The sequence below is a fragment of the Falco cherrug genome, chromosome 12 (assembly GCF_023634085.1).
Source record: "Falco cherrug isolate bFalChe1 chromosome 12, bFalChe1.pri, whole genome shotgun sequence".
NCBI classification, from domain to species: Eukaryota; Metazoa; Chordata; class Aves; order Falconiformes; family Falconidae; genus Falco; species Falco cherrug.
The window spans coordinates 20,399,608-20,421,387 of NC_073708.1; the positions used below are offsets into that span (position 1 = coordinate 20,399,608).

The following is a 21,780-nucleotide window of genomic DNA, read 5'->3' on the forward strand; positions in this document are numbered from 1 at the left end:
TTGTGAAAGACATTTGCTACTAAAAATATAAATAGAAATCTACAAGGTGCAGGTGCAGATTCTACTTAGCAATGCAGCTCTGTTTGTGTAAGTGATGTTTTCCCTAGTAAACAGAGGAGCTGCAAGGTCATGAAACAGACAATGGCACATATCTCTCAGAAAATTATGCTTCACTGTACAGACTTGCAATTTTTATATTTCACTTAGCATAATGCAGCAACACATTGTGACTTATAGCAGTCTCTATTTTTCACAATTTTCCAGTTAATGAAAGTAATGTTTAAATACTCTGAAGTTAGATTATTAACTTCTACAAAATAGAAACAGATGTGTGTCTTAGTATGCCATTAAATTTATGATTTACATAGTATTCTTGAATACAGCTGAGCAGAGGCCAATGATTCTAATTTGCTCTAGATTTACAATAACCTGATCTGGTTTTTGTAAGTACTGAAACACTTTAAACAAAATTAGAAAGCCGTTGTGCTTTGTGTGATTAAAGATGCAATTCCCTTTGGGGTAATGAGAAGAGTTAGAACATGTTTCTTTCTTTATGGATGTTTCTATTATAAACATGAGTACCATATATTATGTATTTTTGTTACTATTTCCTTGTTTTTAATTATAAAATAAACTGATTGAGCTGTACTGGAGTTACACTGAAACAATGCCAAAATCTAGCTAAAGAATGCATACAGAGGTTCATAAAAATCCTTAAAATTCTTCGGAGGGTCTTAAGATCTTGTTAGAAAAATACTAGTTCCTTATAGTCTGCAGAGACCTAAAAATGTCTCTGATTTGAAACTACACAATTTAAAGATCTGCTTGAAAAGCTAACACATTTCTCTACTTATTATAATATGTTAATGCACAAAATTTTACAGGTCAAAGGTTCATAGTGATATACATCTGGAAATATGGGTTTGGTGTATGTAATGGCAGAAATGACAACAGGAGTGAGTGTTATAGTTTAAAACACAGGGTATCTATGGGTAGACATAACATGTTGCTGCTCTAAATACTGATCTTTTTTTCAAACAGAGGCAAAATGAGACTAGATATATCTGATAGAAGTAAGTGCCATGAGAGAGGAATACCTTGTGTATGAAGAGTTAAGGCCTGATTCAAAGATTCCGAAAATAGTAAGTCAGGCCATAAAAATGTATGGGTTCAGGGTTAGCTAGAAATTAAGTATTTCCAAATTCTAATCTATGACTCTAAAAAGGATTTCTATTGTGGCCCAAATGTATGTCATTCAGCACTGTAATTTACTTTTCACATGGAAAGGTGACGTAGCAATGAAGTGTAAGCATCTGTTTCATAGAGACTTTCTATAATAATTTTTAAGGCTGCCTCAACTATTCTTTGCATATTGCTCCCCCAAATATCAAATAGATTTTATGAATGTAGAAGTACTGAACCAGGCCTTTAATTTACATAGTACCTGGAATATTATATTATTTCATGCTTTGTGTTATTAATTTGCTATTTTACATAATGCCTTGAAGATAATATAGGCTGAGTATTATATATTCGTATTGAATCATACTACAATATATGTATTTATATTTATCTTTACCTCTGATGAAATGTTTAATATTATTAATCCTTTCATTTTAATTATATTTAATTAACTATCATTAAAACAGGAGCACTACCTTTTAATAAAAATTTAATCATACATTTACTCATGCACGGGATCAAAACGCTACACACAGATGAGATGTCTTAAAAGTGATTGAATGCATTCAGTTTGTTTGGTCACTCACTCTTGCAGTGCACTTACAGACTGCCATTTGTGCTTTGCTCAAGAGATCTCCAAGGGTAAGCTCCCACCCTCCTGCCATGTTCTTTGACTTGGGATTTCAGTGTTAGACAATTGTACAGGCTGAGCCACAAGCATAGCTCTCAGCCTGTGTGTTGCTCCAAATTCAGCTTTCAGTTTTACCAGTGCACCCCCTGATAGCTATAGCATATGGTCTGTTACAGGTATTTTTGCATTTGGCTGTGGATTGGCGTAATGCAGCACTGGTACAACTTTTGACCCAGGCAGACTGATGTGCACATATTTCATTTTAAGAAAGGATGAGGATCACTATGAATTTTTGCTGGGGCATGTGACAACAGCAACTGGAATGAAAAAACGGTAGGAGAAAAGATTTCCATCATATATGGGAGGCTGAAGTGCATATAACTGGACTAGTTTTGTGGTCTCATGTGAACTTTCTGGGAAATATTTCTATTAAACACATAATTACCCATACAAGCGGCGTTAGGCTGACAACAAGAGATTGGCAAACATATTAACTAATTCAAGTTTAAGTTGTGTCTAGGGAAGAATTAATATTATAGAATTGTTTCCTTCTTGAAAAAATGAATATGTATATGGAATAAATTACTGATAGGAATGAATGGCATCAGGACATTGGAACCTCATACTTACTTTTTTACCTGTAACTTAACATAAGCTGAGGCCCCACTTCTGCAAATGCACAGGTTTAGGTGAGCAAACTTTTGCTGAACCAAGACTGTATCCCCAGTCCTATAAATATGCCTGTTAAATCTTATCAACAATATTAATTTGGAAATCTCAGATATAGGAAAATGTGTCCTCTTTATGTCTTGCATTAAAATTGATGGTGAGTTTTGGAGAAGGAGCTTTTAATTGTTCTGGTAAAGACATATTAACTCACTGAGCCCCAAAGTATGGAATTGTGTTTGCAGCAAACTGTTGCTCAAGGAGCCCTGTGTGACTAACTTGGAGACTGGAAGTAAAAACTGCAGATGAGAATTCCATATGTCTGAGGCAAAGCACCTGAAAGGAAAGCTCACATTTTAATGACAGAGCATGGGATGGCCATTATAGGAATATATTGTATTGATAAAAAGGGAAAACACCTGGTCAACAAAGGTTTTGTAATATTTTTTCATATTAGTTATTTTAAAGTCATATTAAGCTGTCGGAAGACTTTGGTTCATTATGAACACTCTGTTTCTTAAAGATGCTCGGTGAGTCTGGATGTACTTAGCATAATTTATTTTCCAATCGACTCTGAGTTGCCCAGACCTACTTCTATTGAAGTCAACTTTTTTCTTTTTTTTTTTTTTTTTTTTTTTCAAAGAGAATTAAATCAAGTTTAATTTTTCTTCAAAACCAGACTTGGTTAGATTTCTTAATTGTCAATTTTCTTCAAACAATTGCTTCATGACGTTTTAGAAAAATTGAAAATCCAATAAATGTTGTGATTCCTTATATTAAAGCCCACTCTAAAAACATTTGTTTGGTGCAATTACTTAGCAACTCAGAATAAGTGGGAAGTTCAAACCTGTATTTATATTAGTTTAAAACCTTCATAATGTGATTTAAAATTACCTTATCCCAAAATACATTTAAATCTCAAATGGAACGGTATTTTAAACGTTTCTGTGGCTGTAAGGCTTCATACATTAGACAAATATTAACTAAAAATACAACAGACCCTTTTCTACTCTTTTCTTTGTATTTACTGGAGCTGTTTCATATTAATACTGACATGGGCAAGACAATGCAACAAACTTCAGAGCGATAAGAAGGCCATTTTGCAATGGCTCTTTTGTTGAGCTATGAAGCTGTGTAGAGAAGGGCATATTTTGACTATTCAGTTCCCATCATTCTGATCGCTCTCTACTGCATAAGACTCAGGTCAGAAGGTTTAAGTGTCTAAAATCTATGGGCTGCTTGTTTTCAGAAAAACAATAGTAAAAATCGGCAGGAGAACTTTCCATCTTCTGACAAGACATTTTTTACTTATGCAGAACTGGGCTTTGTTGAAGAGCTTCTGTCTTCATTATTTAATTTCTTTGTGGAGCTTACAGTCAACATGATCCCGTTGAGTTCTTTATTTAATATGTTTCAGAACACAGGACACCTGCTGACTTCTTTAATAACGAGTTGTCCTCAGTTGGCTTGTATGTGAAAACTGTGCAGCAGAGGCAAGTAAAGAATAACCTTAGACATTAAGACTGATTCCATTAAAAAATAAAATAAAACTATGTCCAGGCTCCACACCCAGAGTCCCTAAAATAAATTTGCAAGGGCTTTTCACAGCATGGAATCCAGGCGGATTTTTTTTAATTGAATTCTGTTCTGTGTAAGCGCAGCTCAGTAGAATTCAATTTCTATGTAGGCTCCCAGGAAAGAAATACATGCTAGGTATTTTTATTGGTAATGTTTTGGATTTAATTTCTTAAAGTATTATTTAGATTTGATTGTGGACAGAGTTGCTAGTGTTTACCTTTACACAGTGTCATGTACCTTTTATTGGAGAAGGGCATCTTTAAAAAAGGATTGGCGAAAGCTCAGAAATTTAACCACGAATAAATTCTGGGGCTTTGTATTGTATTAATAAGGCTCAAACTCTACTTCTTTGTACAAACCCTATGAATTCGATGGAATATCTCCATATTCCCAGTTCAACCTTTATTTTTTGTCCCACTTTAATATATTTTCCCTACTTTGTTGGAAGACTGTTTCACACCTTGTTAGGTGAAGTGTGGGGAAATACTGTTATAGATGACTCAGGGAAGCCCTACAGTCTCAGTTCGTAAGTAAGGGAAGAAACCTTAATAAGATCAATGAGTCATCCTTCTCCTCTGAGTGGATGGTAACTAAAACAGAGAAATCAGGCTTTGACCGATTAGTGTATCTTAACTGGCTCTATTCTGCACTCATTCACATAATTTCTCCCATAATTCTTTCACTTTTGATGAAACAACTTATTTTACTACAATCCATAAAATTCAGATGATGAATAAAAAGTATCTCACAAATGGAAACTACACTCAGCCACTGTTAGCTCACACTCAGGTTGTTTTTCTTAGTCAATAGAATCTTAACAAAATGCTTTTTGCCTTACAACTATGAAGAGAACTGTTGCAAACTGATAAAGCAAGATGTTAAAACAGATAAACTTTTTATTTTGGTTTTTTAATGTTAATCCTTGATTTTCATACAAAGAAATACCCTGAACCAGAGGTTCAGCCTTGTTAATAATTTCATGTTACAATCAATAAATTAACCAGCCTTTATCCACACTTGGTGTGATGTGAAGGATGCTCACCTGATGAAGGAACATGTGCTCCCACCTTGGATTCTGTCACAAAATGTGGACCTAATCCAAAGTATACCTGAATCTGTATTAGAAAACAGAATCTGCACTGCTCGTGTTTAAATCTACTTCCCTTTTCTTTAAGAGGAAATGTATCAATTTACTATCTTGTCTACTATATATAATCTATATTATCATTATACCTGCCTCTCTATATTCTATATTACATATTACATATTACATGTTATCTATTGGCTATTTGTTATATTGTCAAATAATCTTTAAGTACTGGGTTAGTAAATTATTATGTTTAATTGTGTGTTTTTTATAGATAAGCCTGTTGATATGTGTGTAAGGTTTCTTAATAGTTTCATTAAGTTTGTCAGGAAATTAGGATACGGTAGAGATGTATGTCTTTTTCAAATCTGTCTTGCGACACCTTGTGCACACAACCTCTTTTCAAATTCTCCTTATGAATAACCATTTTGTATGTGCTTAAATCACATTTCAGTTTTCTGTAGACGGTTCTTAATACCTGACATATACCATTGCTAGTTTTGTAAACATGTTTTCACTGTTACTTACAAGAACTGAAACAAATCAACAGCTGATCTGCAGGATGACAGTGGCAAGGACAGCCTGTGCGTATGATTATCAAAGGGTTCAATCAGGGTTGATACTGGACAACGCACAGAGCAAAGGGCAAACCCAACCCAAAGAACTTCATAGTACTGCCTCCGTCTGAAGTTGCACAAGGTTTCCTTTTCAGCCTCGGTGTTGCTCAAGTGTCATGGGAATGGCAGGGGGCAGGGGTGGGGAGCCAGCGCTGAAGGCAGCAGAAGCCTCCCAAGCTGAAGGAAGGCTCACAAACCACCGCAGCTTCAGGCAGGAACGGGTCTGCGGGGCCGTTGCACCCTGTATCTGCCTGCAACCACAATCCACCTACAAGGCGCTGGATGGATTTAGGCCTGAGAATTAACAGAGGCAAAAATATTTGTGAATGCATACCGACTAGGGATTCAGTTGGGCTTTGGGTCTGATTTCATACCAACTGGGAACAGAAGATGTGCAGGTAGCGTGGAGCTGCCCAGGCTGTGAGCCTTAGAGCTTGCCCGTCCCTGCAGCTCCCCGCAGCCAGCTTATCAGGGTGGCCTTCGGGAGGAACACTGCACTCCCCAAAGATTTTTTGTCATAGTCCATCTTCATTTTATTGTAATTCTGTATGGTGCAGCTAAGCTGTTCATAACCAGACAAAATGATATCTATTTTTCCACTTCAGCTCATGTCTCTTCTTCCTGTGCTCCATACAATTATTTTGTAGCACATGAGGAAAAATGTTTATGTTCTGTCTAATTCAGTCTAAATAAAATGTTAAAGGGTGACAATCTCTTTAAACATTACTGATCATTACTTACAAAACTATATTTTAAAATTGTGAAAACAAATGCTTTGACCTTGTGAGCTATGGAAATATTTAAAAAACAAATCTGCTATGCTTTTTTGGCTAATAGTTGTGATTTGCATAGTTGAACCTTGAATGCAGTCATAAATAGCTACAGAATCCAGCTTGGCATAATGCCCAGCAACGTTAGGGTGCCAGACAAAAAATCGGGTCAACCACTTACCAAGTAAGTCATTCTGTCTCAACAAGGTGACGTCTAACAAAGAAGCTACAAGGCTGAAGACAGATAACATATTCAGCTGCTGTTCAGAAAGACAAGAACTTTTCATTTATCAGGATAATCTACTACTTGTAATCAGTACACTGAGTGAACTCCCTCTTGTAAAAAAGAGAAAAGCCCATCAATTGTTTTTGCTAATTAAGATGAATATTATTCCTGTGAAATGAACCAAAAAGTTTTGTGTAACCAGAATCCCAAAAGCGATCTATAATATAAAATAATAATTGCACAGAGTTTTAATTGAGAGGAAAATGAGAACTACTTTTTGTCTTCTTCAGTTTTTAGCCAAGATGGTCTTCCACATTAGTAAGTCTTTTATGTTCTCAGTTGATCTAACATGATTTTCCATATATTAAAAGTTGTGGAATTAAAAATTCATGACAAAATGGTTATATGATGATATATATAATGAAATGCTACCGCTAAATGTTACATATTTAGGAATAATTTGAGGTAAAAGATAATTTATTAACATATATAGAAAAAAGTCCATTTTTAGATTAAAATCTAGATGTTGTGACTGTTCATAGTAATGTGTATTTAATCTTTATTCATTAAACATAGCTAGAGTTAGAAACGAGAGGGAAAGTTATTTTCTTAAAGTGATATTAATTATATTCAACAATTTATTTTCTTCTGTGATATTTATCTTGTTTTTAAGTTTAAAAAAAGCCTTGAAATGTTGAAAGGGAGTAATATGAGGAAGCTCAGTTTCCCATTCCATAAACAAAAGACATCCGACTTGAAAATATATTTATATTTTAATTAATATTTACATAAAGGAAATCCATAATTGGCAAAGTAACCTTGTATTCTGGAGCAAGTCAGGGAAAATTCATTTAGGTGTACATGTTTATACAGACAAGAATTAATTCTTCCCAAAATAGTCTAGTACTGTCTTTGTTGTAGCAACCCTTAAGGTCCAAGCCTTTTGTCCTATCTTCTTTGCTTATAGTGTAAATCACACGGTTGGCCTCAAAATAAAAATAATTTCACTTAACGTGCAAATTTAGAGGTGTAAATTACCTCAAATCAGGATACTGGGTGAATACATTTGTTTTCATGAAAAATGAAATGTTGTGTCTCTCTTCTGCCCTTCCCCCAAGCCTTCTTCACAAGATCAGCCTCAGGCTAAAATGGTTTTAAGTAGACTAAATCTGCTGGTAAACACTTACTTTTGACAATATTATTGCCTAATGAACATTGCAGAAAAGGGTGTATGCAGCCCAAGTGTCTGTCTGTGGCTGCAACCTACAAACGATCCTTGTGCCAAGTACCTACTGCTAATAGGCAAATATACACAAGAGACAGGCCCTTTGATGCTGTAATCCCAAACATACTTAACTGTCACATAGTTAATCTTTTTGATTAAAAATGACTCTCGAGTTCTTCTCGAACATTTTTGTGTTTGTGGATGAAGGAGGTTAAATGTAGTTCTCATGCCTGTTTGGATTGTTTTTTTGTTTGGTTTGTTGTTTTTTTTCCCCAACCCTAGTCCCCCCCGTCCCCCGTCCCCCCCCTTTGTTCAACATGACTTTTCCCTCTCTTTAATCATAGATATGCCCCTGAAGGATCCTCAGCCCTGATACTTCTGAAATTCCCTCTGTTAGCAGGCAGGTCAAAATACATTGCAGACTTTGCCAAAGCAGACCTCATTGTTATTGTCAGAGGACTAGATCTACAAGTCATAAACAAGTATTTCAAAACAGCTTCACCTGCAGGTTTTACTTTCCTAGAAAAAAGTTTCAAAGAACAACTCTGACTTTCCATGTTCATCAGAAATCAAGTCATCATTCTTAAAGTTAATCATAAAACTTGTGGTTTGCTATTGGTTTTTCTTGAACACTGGCAACTTTGATACTGTTTCTATCAAAGACAACAAGAAATCAGTCCCACGTATTTTAAATCTATCATTGTTTTAAGCTCTTATGCATTAAAGTTTGTGAATAATGTCCTTTTTTAAAGGGTCTTGAGTTCCTTTTGGGATTAGAGGGAAGGTCTTTCAAGTGTAACCCTAAGAAGCAGTCACATTTTGAGTCAGAATTTGTGCTCTGATGGGATACTCTTTGAGTAATATTTCTTTCCACTTTAACAGTAGTTTCACTTCATGATGGTCTTCATCATGTTGATTTCAGACTACATTTTTATGTAGTGGGAAAGAATTTTTTTTTTTTTGTAAAGTGAATGCCCAAGACCTGTCGGAAAACATTTCTCCTTAGCAACGTACTCATAGGATTCAGTATAGTTTGCTCAGAAGTGTTATTTTAGGATGACCTTTACACATACAGTATGATGAATTTTTCTTTTTATTTCATTGTAAAGATGTTATGATCAAGGGGAAAAATAAATATTGCCTTTTTCAGCCATAAAAAAAAAGAACGACGAATGAAACCATCTTTTTTAAACAACACAATAGCGTGCAGAAGTGATGTCTACGTTTGGAAACTACATATTTTTAAATTCACAGATACAGCAAAGCCCTAGTGAAACATAAATAAAGATCAATTTTATACATTTCAAATAGTAATGCATGCTATGGGACTCACCCTTTTCCAGCCCAAAGACAAGACATATTTATGTTCTTCACTGATAAAACAACGTATTTGTATTTATGAGAATTTATACATTATAATAAATTGTCAAGAAAAATAAGAAGTTGAGCATGCCAGGGTCAGCAGCATTTCTAAAAAAAGATGTTAAATCCTAACTTATTTTCTTTTGAATAATTAGCATAATGTTCTGCAAATCTTTTCTAGGTAGCTTACAGGATTTGAATATTCAAATATTTTCAGTTGTATAAGCCATATAATTATGAAATTGTTCAGTACAGTTATTTCTCAAGCAATTTGGCAATCTTTTCCTACAAGAATTTACCTTATGTTTTGTGTTATCAGAAACAGAAATAGCTTTCTGCTTACCATTCTGGAAAAGATGGAATTCATCATTCTGCCATAAAGACCCTAGAAAGCAAAGAAAATGTTATTGGTTATTATACTGTTATCTGCAGGGATTCTAGGTGCCAAAAAATGCATCAGCATCAAAACAAAAAATGAAAATATCTGTTCAAATCATAGATCAATATTTTAATGCAGTTCTGAATATACATTACATGTATTTAACAGGTACTGGATTAGAAAAAAGCACAGGCTATTGTGTATATCCATCGTTAGAACTGCATACCAGCTGGAATTTATTTGCATAGTGTTCATAAAATACAGACATAGGATCTTGGCATCCAACTTGTGATTGTGCTTTTGAAAATAAAACCATGGGCTTGCTGTCACTGTTACAGAGTGGGAGAAAACAGGGTAAGGCATGTGCATAAGGGGTTAAGGTGAGAAGAGACAATAATCAATGAAATATTAAAGATTTCCTTCTTAACTCATTAAAAAAATTGTATTATGATTTTCTTAAAAAATCTTTTCACGGTTATTAAAATAATTAACTGCCTTTACATTTTGCTTTAGAAAAAAATTACTCATGGGTTGTAAGTTTGCAGTGGTTAGACTAGGGTACTGAGAAAGTACTAAGTACACCACACACCTCATCAGCGTGCTTTAACTCTGATGTGGAAATGAAAAAATGGATACTAGTTAACTGTCCTTTTCTTCCTTCTTTTCTATTATCCCTTTCAGTCTGTTTTATGCCTGACATTGTAGCTATTCTGTTTTCTTTAGAAAGAAATAAATCACTGCTACCAGTTCCTTTAACTAAAGGCTGAACAGAATGATCTCTTTCACTCAATATTCACCCAGTGAGGATTTTCACTTTTCTATAACATCTTGTGCTGTATGTCCCAACTGTGCAGTTTGAGAATAAAAAGTTTTCAGGACAATAGGCTAATGTCTGCGATCATTTCTCACACAGAATACAACTTTACTCCTGCTGAAGTGGCCAGTTAGATACAGAATCTGCCTATCTGCCTGATACATAGTTTTCAGAGGTAAAAGAGATTTATGCCAAAGAAGGGACAACACTTAAAACCCACTTGTTAATTCTTAACTAGTTTAATTCTTTGAGAAAAATACACATGCATAAAAACCTAAAGTAAACATTCAAGGGAGAGAATTAAGGTGTTCAATTAAAAAAGTATGTTTAGAAAATGGTACTATAACCAAGAGATAGAGTCACAAACCACTTAGAAAAAAAAATGTAATGTCTAGCTAGGTAGGGCTATTACCTTTAAAGAAAAAACCTAAAAGCTAAAATAAATGATAGATTGATTCCAGGATCTCACCATGACTGCATATATTGCTGGATGAAATATAGGTATTTACAGGTAAGGGAGTGTCCAGATAGAGAAGAATTCCCCAGTACGGTGCAGGAGTTATTTCTGTTCAAGGAGTTCAGCTTGGGCAAAAAGGGAGTTTCCAGGGTGTTCAGTGCTGCAGAAATTCAGACTTAATCTAGGTTGCAGCACAGCACAAGATATAGGGAAGCCTGGATAAAGCTAATGTAAATTAGAGCAACCCCTGAGGGCTGCTCTAATTTACTGGAGATTCATTGGCCTGTATCCAGCCTTGAATCTGAGCATCTACAGAGATGTCTTAAAGACACTTTTGCTCTATTCTTTGTGGGCTAAATCTTGTGCATGGTGCTTCATGTGAGATGTAGCACAGAATATCTCTTTTGTTTCATTTATGAAATGCAGGAAAATAGGGTCCCCCTCAGCCAAAGAAACAGTATTTCATGTAAACTTAAAAAGAAACCTTTGAACATCCATCTCAGTTGAGCCATGTTCCCACAAGGCACTGGCTTCTGCACCCTTCCTAGAGATCTTTGCTCCTCAGCCTTCACAGTTTGCAAACTGCTGTTTGGGAGAGGTGATCATTAATCCACTGCCTGTTCAGAACTGCTACATAAAAAAAATCCATTCATTTCAGCAAAGTAGTAGTTGTCCTTCCTCCACACAGCTTTGGAATTCCCCTGCCACAAAGCCATAATAATTTTTTTTCAAAAGCTATTTGTAAACCAATAAAATACCACCATTTCATAAATGAACAGAAGTTCTCATTGACTTCGAAAGGAATTACGTTCACAAAAGGGTAGATTCTGCCTCTAGTTCTTCACTGCTTAACTAAGATTCTACAACCTGGCTTATGATTTTGTGAGATATGAACTGAAAATTGTGTGCCTATCACCTACCTGGCAGCCATGTATGCAGGCCTCTGGGCTGATACACAAATTGTCCAATACTTTCACACGAGTATCCCCCTGAAGTCATTGCGGCAATGTTTGTGCTTAAAGTTAAGTGTACGTTTTAATGTTCTGCTAAATCATGGATTAAATTCTTACATGGATTCAGATGAGCATAGCAGCTGAAAGTAAAATAAGTTTAGTGTGACTGTACTGTAGGAGCTCTTTTGGGACACAAATAATTTTTAATAACAGGCTATTTGCTGGTATGTACAGTATGGAATTATTACTTTAGAACAAGTGACTCAAGGCTTCTCCTAGGTTTTGCTTTCACTGGCTGAAATAAATAACCTGAGTGGATGCGAGTATGACCACCCGGTTCTCAAATTTGAAGAAATGTTAACACATTTTTTGTTTACTTTTTTACTTGTTTACTTTTTTAAAATCAGATTTGTATGTTAATGTTGCAACTTCTTTCAGTGTCTCTGGCATTGGCATTGCAAATGTCAACACCCACCACCACCCCCAGCTTATTCAGTTCTGTAGATCCCGTTTGCTCACTACAATTTTTGAATCAATAAATGAAATCACCTATTTTTAATCGCTAGCTCCTGAAGAGGGCAGCACGTTCTAGATATTATTGAACTGTAAGCTTTGAGATGACAACCTGGGCTTTACTGTACTGCACACAGAGGAAGGGGGAATAAAAACTTTCTGGATATTTTGTGTAGACAGTTCCCATGATAAAATGTCAGCAAAAGTTCTAGGCTGTTACAGACCAAGGTCAAAACTGTATTTGATTATTAAAGAGAACATTCAAATTAGCTACCTGAAGCAATGCATTTAGAAAGAGAGCAACAAAATACCAGCAAGGAGTACTTCCACAAGGAATATGTTTTATCTTTAACACTGTAGATAACTTTTCCTATTGGCAGTGCATTGACTATCAAAACTACTAAAGGGGTTAGATTTAATTATCTCACTTCTTTGCACATTTCATCTCAATTGCTATGGCAACATTCAGTTGCCTCAGCAGCAATGTACACTTTAATCAGATATTTCCTCACTCATTTCTCTGTGCACCACAGCAATGTAGTCAAATTTACAGCCAAACCCTGATGCATCTGATAACACCTCTTAGGAATTAATGGCTAGGTTTCCCCTGCCCCTCACCCATAGCCACAAATATTTCTAGAGAGTTTTGCACCCTGATGACAAAGGCTTTAGGAGATGAAAAGTGTGTATACTTTAAATCTTTCCTACTTCACTGATTTCATGTTGTTTTCTGCCACTGCTCCCTTTTTACATGGCTTCTACTGGGGAGCTCTTCCCGTCAAGCCATGGGCAGGGACTCTTTCAGGCCTGAGAACAGGAAACACCGTAATCAGGCAGACAGTATGGTTCCTCCCATATTGCACCCTGCCCTGAAAAGCTTTTTGTTTGATTACTCAGCCCTGATTAAATGCTTCGTCAGAGTACATCATAGCTCGTTAAACTTCTTGGCTCAGAAATCAGGAACATAGGCTAAAATAAAAGTAATTAGGAGTGATGAGCAGATACTGGGGACTCCGTACTGAAATGCAGACAGTAAGAGGAGTCAGGAAGCTAGAAGTACATGGGGGTTACTAAATTCAGGTTATGGCAAGGCTTGATATTTCTGGCATAGAGTATCATCTGGTTTGAAAACACATCACCCACAAGGTAAAGTGGGAACAGAGGTAAGTTCATAAGGTTGCCTAACTTCTATGGTAAAAAACACATCAGAAATGCATTAGATAGCTTGAATGAGATTGGGTTACAGTCAGACATATAGGAAAAAATGATAAACATAAGGCATTAAAACATAATTCTGCATATTCTGAAGATTGTCTTTAGTCAATTAGTTGATTTTGCTTTTTTGCATTAAAGAAAATATTCTACACTGCTTTTTGCTTTTATGTGCATTTTTCATAGCTGTTCATCTACTCAAATGTAGAAAACTATCACAACTCATTTCAAATAAGGTCTCAGACTACTGCTGTCTTAAAGATTTTTGGAAACCCTGAGTAGGTACAGAATTGACTTGGGCCACTGTTGTCCCAGAGAGGTATGATGGAGCTAGAGTCAGAACCACTCTACATCTTGTCAATGGTAATGAAGTCTGATCAGCCCCCCTGACTGTGCAGTATAAAGTCACTCTCTGCAGTTTATCTCCATGTGAGCCAAGGCAGCTTTTCTAGAGGCTTCCTAACTGCCGATACTAAAAAAATGTAAAAGCCTTGCCTGGTTAAGAAAATACAGGAAAAAATGTGCTCAGTATGCTTTCCATACATGATGGGGCATCTGATCATATATAACATGAAAGTCCATGTTACATGGGATGTCTGTTGAGGATCTGGGAAGACTTTTCCAACTGAGGTGCTAAAGCCTAACATCTGTGGGCCCGTGTCATATGACAGCACCGTCTCCTAATCCATCAGTGAAGCTGTTGTATTTTTAGAGTTCTGAAGGAGAAGCTACAAGTTACAGAATCTACAATGCTTTTTCACATTAGTACTTTGGAAGATGTACACATATACCCTTTGAAATCAATGGGTCTGATCTTATAAATGAAAACTATTTATGTTTGCAAGGCTGGTCCCAGTAGTTTAAAATAGGTATTTCCATGCAGCTTTCTGTATATAATATAAGCTTTATGTATAATTATAGAACTGTAAGCTTTAATAATGTATCCAAATGACATTTGTGCCATAGAGGTTGCAAAGATCATTTACAGTACAGAGTTTGCTGTTCTCCACTAAAATTAAAATTCAAAAAACCCCCGAAACTTTATGTCTAAAAAATCCAATATGCATGCATTGCTAAAGATTTCAAAATGTTTGTAGAATAACTTGTTCCACTTAAAGAATTAACGTAAGTTAGTTCATGTAACATGGGAAGAACTATGCTGATTTCCACCAGCTGAGAGTCTGGTGCATAGTCTTTATAATAATGATTTAATAGTGCTGAAATTATCTATGCCATATGCAACTGGAAATCTCTTCCAAACAATATATTCCTTCTTTGAATAGTTTATAAACTGGAGACTTTGATAAAAGATATTGCAAACACCCTTCCTGCCCCCAGAACAGTGCCTTGTTATTAGAGGATGCTTTTTGGACCTTGTGGGATTTTACTGCAGTGCAGCAGAGAAGAAATTTGACTTTATGGGCTCAAAGACCATATGAAGAAAGATGCGTGGAATAAAAATGATCAGACAATACAGAAATTGACAGAGTTGTTATATATTCCCCTGTGCACATTCCTGTTTCATTTGCTAATTTTATGAATTTATGAAAAATAACTGAGTTAAAGGCTGATATATTTGGGAATATTCATGTACATTTCCAGTATCAATATTCCAGTTCTGGAAAATATTTTCCTATCCTTTTGATTCTTGTGTAGGATTGTACCAAAGTCCTACCCAACAAATATTAAGAATAAGTTACCTATACAAAAAAAAAGCAGATTTGTTAGAGACAAAGAATTATAAATTTTATCAAGCTCTTTACCCATTTGTGTATATTTGCACTAAGCAAAAGTTAACTTTTTCAAAATAGTTTTTTGGTGAGGGTGTGCTTTCTGCAGGGTACAAGAGAGTACAGTACAATGTAATCTCTATAAACTATGGCATGCCACACAGTTCTGTAGGGGACACACAGTTCTTGTTAGGTTTCTGATCAGCAGTTTGCACATTTTTGCCATGGGTTGCCTGTAATTTTCAGTAACAGTTTGTCTCCTTCCCTCCTTTCATTCCTTCTCCAAGTAGGTTTTCCCTTAGTCTCTGTTTTAAGAAAACTCCACACCTTCCCTCACTGAGTATAGTAGCCTACATTTTTTTTAACCTCCAAAAATTCACTTCAGCAGTCTGGCAGCATCCCCTTTCCCTGCGGCACCAGCAGAGCTCCTGGCACCCTCCTACTGCCCAGCACCACCCTGCTCTCTGCAGGTGCCTTCTCCAAGAGCTGCTGCACTCCAGCTAACCATCGGAGAGCCTCTTCCTGAGCCACCAAACCCGACATTTTCTTGGGAGAGCCACCCATTTCCCCGGACCCCAGCTCTCTGCAGCCTGAATGTCTTGCTTCAAGAAGAGAACGTGGAGTCTGGCACAGGTAGCTGCTGCAGCTCCATTTTTCATATGGTTGCCAAGGAAGGGAGAACTTTGTGTGACAGAAAGACAGGATAGCACAACAGTAAGATTCAAAAGCTAAGTAAAACTCTTCAGAGTTTAATGTTTTTTTTATTCCCACTCCCAGGTGCTCAACACATTCTGCTTCTCCCTCTCTCCAGGGTAAAGACTCACTGCTTGGTATATTACATGGAGAAATTTCTACTCAGTTCTCTAGCCACTTAGTTTTGACTCTACTCAAGTTTAAGGAAACTTTCTATAAAGCCTAATCAATACAAAGTCCATTTCCCTTGTTTATGCAAGTGACTATATTATTATTTTTTTTACAGCTTAACAAAGCTGGAGAGTGGCACTACTACAGAGGAGGCACTGCTCAGTTTTTATATATGTTATACATACACACACACACATATATGTATCCACAGAATTTATGTGTGTTCTTGCTGTAGGACTAATATTCCCTAAAGGTATTATTATGTTGTTAGACAAATTAAAACTAAACAAGAGGTAAAAGTGCACTCGAACTGAAAACTGTTAAAAAATGCCTACAGGCATAAGACGAAAGTGAACAGCATGAATTTGTCCAGCTGTGTGTCTAGAAGTTCCTCTGGGCCAACTGACTGCTCCCATTTCTGCTGCAGGAGATGCAATTTCAAAAAAAATACATATAGGTGTTGTGACTTCCAAGCAAAATGACTTGAACATTTTTTTGTCTGCCTTTAAGATAAAAATGGAGGGAATTTCTGTCAAATGCATTAAGCTACAGGACTGAATGAAGAGGTAGGGTGGGAATACATAACAGAAGAGCTCAGAAAAGGTAAGAATAAGACAGAGATCTACCCAGGTCAGAAATGTGATGACAGGTAGTTTTGCTGACCTGGAGATGAGGATATGGAGGCATGGTAGGAAATGTCTCATTTTTACAATACTGTAATCCCAACGGTGCCACTGGAAGTACTCCAAATTTGCACCAGAACAAATTCTGGTCTTCCAGAACCTCCAAATTATGCCAAATAATTTGCCAAAAAAACCCACAAAAACACAGGACTTCCTCTGATTCTGTGTACTTGGAAACTCTCTCTTACTAATGGCTGTGGTTATAACCCAACTGCTATACAATGAAAGGAAACGGGTGAACATGAAAACAAAAGAAATATTAATGCATGCATCAGAATAATACAACAAATAAGGATATGGCTTTTTCCTGGTGAAAATGGAAATTAATCTCTTCTGCTCTGAGCACTTTGACTCTAAGCTCGAGTCATATAATCTAATTGGTACATCACAGAATCATAGAATCGTTTAGGTTGGAAAAGACCTTTTAAGATCGAGTCCAACTACTACCTGGCATTGCCAAGTCCACCACTAAACCATGTCCCGAAGTGCCACATCTACACATCTTTTAAAAACCACAGGGGTGGTGACTGAACCACTTCCAGGGTAGCCTGTTCCAATGCTTGACCACCCTTTCAGTGTAGAATTTTTTCCAAATATCAAATCTAAACCTCCCCTGGTGCAACTTGAAACTGTTTCCTTTTGTCCTATTGCTTGTTACTTAGGAGAAAAGACCCACACCCACCTGCCTACAACTTCTTTTTAGGCAGTTGTAGGGAATGATAAGGTCTTCCCTGAGCCTCCTTTTCTCCAGGCTAAACAACACCAATTCCCTTAGTCACTCCTTATAGGACTTGTGTTCCAGAGCCTTCACCAGCTTCATTGCCTGTCTCTGGACACGCTCCAGCACCTCAACATCCCTCTTGCAGTGAGGGGCCCAAAACTGAACACAGTGTTCGAGGTGCAGCCTCACCAGTGCTGAGCACAGGGGGACAATCACTGCCCTGGTCCTGCTGGCCACACTGTTTCACAGACAAGCCAGGATGCCATTATCTTGACCACCTGGCCACACTGCTGGCTCATGTTCAGTTGGCTGTTGACCAGCACCCCCAGGTCCTTTTCCACCAGGGAGTTTCCAGCCGCTCTTCCCCCAGCCTGTAGCGCTGTGTGGGGCTGGTGTGACCCCAGTGCAGGACCTGGCACTTTGCCTTGTTGAACCTCACACAATTGGCCTTGGCCCATTGGTCCAGCCTGTCCAGATCCCTCTGCAGAGCCTTCCTACCCTCAAGGAGATCAACACTCCCACCTAACTTGGTGCCGTCTGTAAATTACTGAGGCTACACTCAATCCCCTCATCTAGATTGTCAATAAAGATCTTAAACAGGACCGGCCCCAACGCTGAGCCCTGGGGAACACCACTTGGGACCAGTCACCAGTTGGATGTAACTCCATTCACCACCACTCTTTGGGCTTGGCCACCCAGCCAGCTTTTTACCTAGTGAACAGTACACCTGTCCAAGCCATGAGCAGCCATTCTCCAGGAGAACACTGTGGGAGACGGTGTCAAAGGCTTTACTAAGGTCCAGGTAGACAACATCCACAGCCTTTCCATCACCCACCAAGTGGGTCACCTTATCATAGAAGGAGATCAGGATTGTCAAGCAGGACCTGCCCTTCATAAACCCATGCTGGCTGGGCCTGATCCCCTCATTGTCCCATACATGCCACATGATGGCATTCAAGCTGACCACTCTGTAATCTTCCTTGGTGACAATGTCAGGCTGACAGGCCTGTAGTTCACCAGATTCTCCTTCCTGCCCTTCTTGTAGGTGGGCATCACATCAGTTAACCTCCAGTCAAGTGGGACCTCCCCGGTTAGCCAGGACTGCCAGTAAATGATTGAGAGTGGCTTGGTGACCACTTCCACCACTTCATGAATACTAAATGCAAGTAGATGACATTCATATAACTTTTTGGTATATGAAACTAAACAATTTGTATATGTGAGACGATCTTTCCTTCAGAACAGAGCTCTGTGAAGCAAATCTTAACATTAAACAGTAGCCTCAAAGACCTTTGCCTTTATAGGACAATTCCAAGCTTAAAAGTGCCAATGTGAAATGTACTGGTTTCATTCAACAGATCTGCTTTTCAGACTAAATCCAGATTCCAAGTTATTGGGAGAGATTTTTAATTCTGGATCAGGCCCCTTGTGTATATTCACGTTCACATATGATTTAGTGGAAAAAGTGGCTTTATTCCTAGTTCTGATGGAGTGAACTGAATTCTCTTTTGGCATTACTTACTTTATCAACAATGAGATTTATGCAGTCTCAGTGCATTTAGATTCTGTGCTATACTAAAGTTGAACTATCCCAATGAAGGGTAGCAGAAAAACTGCTAAAGTTTAACTGGGAGCATCTTTAGTAATAACGAGATGCATGAGATAAAAGGAACCCAGCCTGCCCTTTTGCAGCCCAATTGAGTTTTCCAAGTTTTGTATTTAAAAGCTGTAGAAGATACTTGTTAGTGAACTGAGGAAATTAGATAAATCCTCTGAGACTCAACATGTGTGGAAACCTGTTCTGCCATTCTACCAAAGTAATTTTTCATGACGCAACCACACTAAAATAGTCCATTTTGTGAAACAGTTCAATTGTTAAATTGCTTTTGCATATGAGTAGAACACATTTAATAAAACTCACTTGTACCCTTTTTACACATAACACGTTCACATAATAAACGTCCTGCTTATGCTATAACATTGTTGCTTTCTTTGGCATAATTTGGCATGTAATGTAGGTTGATATTTTGTTTATTACATGCAATATTTAAAAGAACTTTTGTGGAAAGGATATAAAAAATAAGGTGAATGTGCATATTGTAGCTGAGACTGCTGAAGGAGTATGGAGAACCTAGACCCCTAGACCTGATGGAAGGCAGGCTCCTGTGGTAATCTCAGACTATGTATAGAACAGAATTGCTCAGCATTTATTCAGGTATGCACCTTAAAGCAAAACTTCAGTGTGATCAGTACCACACACATAGTAAAGAGCTTTGCAATTTCCTGAATAGCTTTTATGAGGAGAGCTCCTGCCTCTGTCTTTCTCCTTCCTTTGCTGTTTGTGCCCTGCTTTCCGTTTTTCACTCCCTCCTCCTTAAAGCCTCCACAGCAACCTGATGGACTTAGCAGGAACTGGGGTCATCGTGGTGATCAATGACTTGGGCGGTTGAGCATTCAGCCATTGATCACACCGAACAGATTCATATATCTTAGGCATGCCATCACAAGCAGCTGCTTCTACTTAGCCTGCCAGCTTTCTGTCACCTCGAGGATTCAGTGAAGTTCAGAGGCAGTGTGAGAAGGTTATATAATTCTGTCAAGAGATCATGTCTTTGATTTTTTTCATCTCTTAGACCTACATGTCTACCCTTTGGGGGTCTATCACAGACTAAGAACTTCCAATATATTACATACCATAACACAGCAGTATAAAGCATGCTATATAAAATATATAAATGTCCTCCCTTTGAACAGAATAGCAGGAGCCTTCACTCCTTTCTTTTATGAAAGAACATTACCTAATGCCGAAGATAAACCACAGCTATATTCATGTGTGCACGCACATGCTTTGCTTGTAATTTGAAACACATTCCCATAAACTGTCAGATATTATCATATCTAGTGCTCCCTCTCCCTCTTACATTTAAATATTCTGTGCCCAATTTGTAAGAGTAAAAAGTAACTTTAATCGCTTGGATAAAATATTCACAGTTTAAAAACTTCACTGGGAAAATAAAATACATTTCACGGAGTCATTAAAAGGACACTGGGAACTCAAATGCCACTTTCTCATCTAAAAACTTGTCATACGGTGTAGCTGGGAAAGATTAAAGACCTTTTTTCTCAATTTTTTTCCCTGTTTACTTAGTGCAGGTAGTTTGTGCTCTGGCTCACATAAACTGAAGTAGAAAGCTGCCACAATTTTGGATGTTACCACTTCCCAGCTTTATGCCTTGCCCCTCCGCTGGAAGGCCATAATCCCATTGACAGCCCAGAAGATTAGGGCAAGGGCTCTTTCACTGGCAGTTTAAATTAACCAGTGATGTGAATGTAGTGGCTCAAGTACAGGCACATGCTTCTCTCTCTTGTCCCTGTAGGTTGACAGTAATTTCCAGCAGAATTGTAAGATGGACAGCTGCGAGCATGAATATCTGAAATCATGGCAGCTACGTCTGGCAGAGCTTGTCGGTCAGAGACCCATGACTGAAAGGTTGGTTGGCAGCGCGGTCTCTGTAGGCAGGGGTCTGCTGGAGAGAGGCGCTGGAAAGCTCAGGCCTAAAAAACCTCCTCAAACAACAGGCAGCAAAGAATGAAAATAGCCTCCGTGCACAGGGCAAAGCAATGTTGTAGCAAAGTCCCCTTTCAAAGTTTTAAAATAATGCAGAAATGATTCACAGGGCTCAGGCTGGCTGTATGCACTGGGCTAATTCCTGTTAGAGAAAAGGACGTGTGTTGGGGGGAATATGAAAGTGTTCATGATTAATAATGATGGCTATGATAGTAATATTCTCTGGCCTTCTACATGATGTTTCCAAACATTCACAGGGAAAAAAAACCTGTAAACATTTTCTAGGAATTAGAAAAAAACCCCCCAACACCCAAGAGATTTTTTTTTTAATTGGTCATCTTGAAAAAATTCAAATTGACAGCGTCCCTTTTAATGATACACTTCAAAGCTTTATGAAATCTCCCTGTCAAATGAGACTACTACTTTAACACATATTCAAAGAGGTGTATGCAGCTTGAAAATGAATTAAGCAGCCAGGAAAAGAGGTCATATTCTGTTATATGAATGCAGTTCCAGGGCTTTAATGAATCTGGAGAATTTCA

At 37.5% G+C, this 21,780-nt stretch overlaps 1 protein-coding gene across 1 annotated transcript in view; it reads right to left on the bottom strand.

Annotated features, from left to right (window-relative positions):
- ADGRL2 (adhesion G protein-coupled receptor L2) overlaps window positions 1-21,780 on the bottom strand; it is a 394,069-nt gene that overhangs the window by 169,929 nt on the left and 202,360 nt on the right. Inside the window, exon 3 of the mRNA XM_027802672.2 lies at window positions 9,688-9,729. The gene's annotated coding sequence lies outside the window, so the exon portion shown is untranslated. The remainder of the gene's footprint in view (window positions 1-9,687; window positions 9,730-21,780) is intronic.